Raw genomic sequence first — 3,146 nt, 5'->3', positions numbered from 1 at the left:
TCCTCCCCCTCCTCCTCCTCTTCCTCCTCTTCCTCCTGCCAGCTGAAGCCCTGCCCCTGCTCTCCTGGTACCTGCCAGGACTGCTCCAAGGGCAAGTCCCGTGTCACAGGCTTCCGTGGGGGTGGCTGAGGTTCCCATGATCCTTTTCTCTCCGTTTCACCACCTCCTGGCCATTGGCTGGCACCTAGAGCAAACTCTAAGCCTGTACTCCAGCTCTACGCGGGTGAGCCAGGGCAGCGTTCAAGCAGGTGGAGTTGAGAGTTAAACACAGGCGCACAGTACTGGAGTAAAATAACGAAATTATTAATTATTATTGGAAATACTGGAATTAACAAAGGCCTGTATCATCTAACAGTATACCATAATGTAAACTTTCCAAATGGCAGTATTCCGTTGTGATATAAAACACACACACACGTGCACACACGTGCACACACGCACACACGCACACACGCACGCACACACACACGCACACACGCGCGCACACACACACACACACGTGCACACACGCGCGCACACATGCACGCACACACACGCATGCACACACGCACGCACGCACAAGCACGCACACATGCACACTCGCACACACGCACACACATGCGCGCGCACACACGCACACATGTGCACACACACACGCACACACGCGCACACACATGCACGCACACACACAGACACACACAACCTTCTGTATCACATAGGCTGTGTCTGATTATCACAGTTTCCAAATTAGCAGAGTAGAGATTTAATAAGACCTTAACATAATCGGTGCCAGTTGGTTTTCCTTTGTTACTTCATGAAAGATAATCACTTCCTGCGGTCCAGCTGGGAGAGGAGCTCCATCGGCAGCCACAGGCCCCGGCCACGAGTCCAGCTGCAGCCCGCCTGCTAATCAGGTCTCTTCTTTTGTAAACTGACATTAACGTCCACTGGTTTTACCTAGACTGTAAGAACGGTGCACACTTGCAGGGCACCACAGGATAGTTCTGCACAAGTCAGGTTCGGGTCGGGCATGTCGCCCCACCAAACACCCGTCCTGCTGCACCGTGAAGCAGCTCCTCTGGCCAAAGGTTACTCCTCTGCGTTAGTTACCAACGGCCGCGCGGCAGTCTCCCCTCACAGTGCAGGGGTGGCTGGCCAAGGACAACACTGCTCTCCCGGTGAGCAGCACGCCTGGGAGCAGCCTCCGCACTTCTGCGGGGGGGGGGGGGCGTGCTTTGTGTAATGGATGATTTCATGAGGAATTGTAAAAGAAGAGAGAGGGAGGAGGGAGGGAGGGAGGGAGGGAGGAAAGAAAAAGCAGAGAAGGAGGGAGGGAGGAAGGAGGGAGGAAGAGAGAAGAAAAGGCAGAGATGGAGGGAAGGAAGGAGGGAGGGGGGAAGGAAGGAGGGAGGGAGAGAAGGAAGGAGGGAGGGAGAGAAGAATGGAAGAACAGGATGGGGAGGCAGGCGGGGATGGAGGCTGGCAGAGTGGCCATGATGATATGATGTCCTTGTCAACTACATGAGAGGCTGAAATCAGGAGGCTCAAGGTTCCAGACAGGCCCTGGCAGAAAAGTCCACAGGACTCTCTCTCAGCGGGAGAAGATGGGTGTGGTGACACACGGTAACTTTCCAGCTGTGAAAAGAAGCATTGTGCAGGCAGATCACAGTGTGAACGCACGCGGGCAGATCACAGTGTGAACGCACACAGAGAGATCACAGTGTGAACACACGCAGGCAGATCACAGTGTGAACGCACGCGGGCAGATCACAGTGTGAACACACACACAGAGATCACAGTGTGAACACACACAGAGAGATCGCAGTGTGAACACACGCGGGCAGATCACAGTGTGAACGCACACAGAGAGATCACAGTGTGAACACACGCGGGCAGATCACAGTGTGAACGCACGCAGGTGGGGGACAGAGTGGGACTCTTTCCTTGAACTACCAGTTCAGGGCGGAGGCCTGGCTTACGGAGCAGAGTACCTGCCTAGCAGATGCAAAGACCTGAGTTCAAACCCCGGTGCTGCAAAAAACAAAACCAAAAAAAAAAAGGTTGCGACACAAAAAGCATTGCTCCTGTACCTCCGTGACTTGGTGCTGCTCCGATAATGGAAGGCAATCTGTCTCTGAACACCGAGTTATAACAGGCCCGTGACGCTGTCCCAGAAGCAAGAAGGGGTCTTGCAGAACCCAGAGCTCAAAACTTGACGGCGTGTTGCTTGGATGGCCGATGGGCCGGCTGGACTTGAACCTGCGCTTTAAGATGTGCAAGGGGGGGGGGCATCTCAGCAGGAGGCACTTAGTGTGGGCGGAGCGTGTGTTCGGAGGACTTCTGATAAACCCTTTTGGGATTTCTAACTGAATTTTATTCTGTGTTACTATTTTGCACGTACGACGACGCACATTAGCCTTGCCCGCCCCTCTCCACCCCCCCTCCTCCACCTTCCGCCTCCCACCCTCTGGACCCTGTATGCACTGGGCTTGAATAACAGTTGCAGCCAATGTTTACATTATTTCCAGACTTTCTGATTTGTTAAATGTTCCAGTTGTCAGCAGTAGAGGGGATCTTTAGTCATTTGCTACATAGAAATTCTGGCTTAATTAAAAATCACCCAGGACATCTAAAGCTTCTAATCGAATTGTCAGGGGAAGTAGAATGCATGTAGAATAATTAGCTTCCTTGCATTCAGAGGACAAACACTCTATTTCCGATTTCTGTCTGGCCCTGAGAAGCCCCAAGGGGTAGAAATCAAGGGAGGAATCGCAGGGTGAGGCGGGGTGAGGTGCAGCTTCAGGGAAGATCTGCGAACGCTGGCCTAAGACAACAGAAGACCAGGGCAAAGGCAATCCTATTAAAACTCAAATGGAGGTAGACATCCGAGTCGCTGGCAGGATTCTGACTGTCCCCGACAGGAAGGAAGGATACACGTTTCAGTCAGATTTTCTTGTTAACCCAGATTTGACCACGTCACCTTGTCTGTTACTAAAATAACACATGGAGTCCCAGAAACATGTGTGATTGTTATGCATCAGAAGTAATTTTAAGGTGGGAAGGTGGCTCAGCGGTAGAGCGCTTGCCTTGCATGCATGAAGCCCTGGGTTCGATTCCTCAGCACCACATAAGCAAAAAGAAAAAAGCCGGAAGTGGCGCTGTGGCTC

The sequence above is a fragment of the Dipodomys ordii genome, unplaced genomic scaffold (genome assembly GCF_000151885.1).
Source record: "Dipodomys ordii isolate 6190 unplaced genomic scaffold, Dord_2.0 Scaffold15, whole genome shotgun sequence".
NCBI classification, from domain to species: domain Eukaryota; kingdom Metazoa; phylum Chordata; class Mammalia; order Rodentia; family Heteromyidae; genus Dipodomys; species Dipodomys ordii.
Note: the sequence above shows the minus strand (reverse complement) of the source record.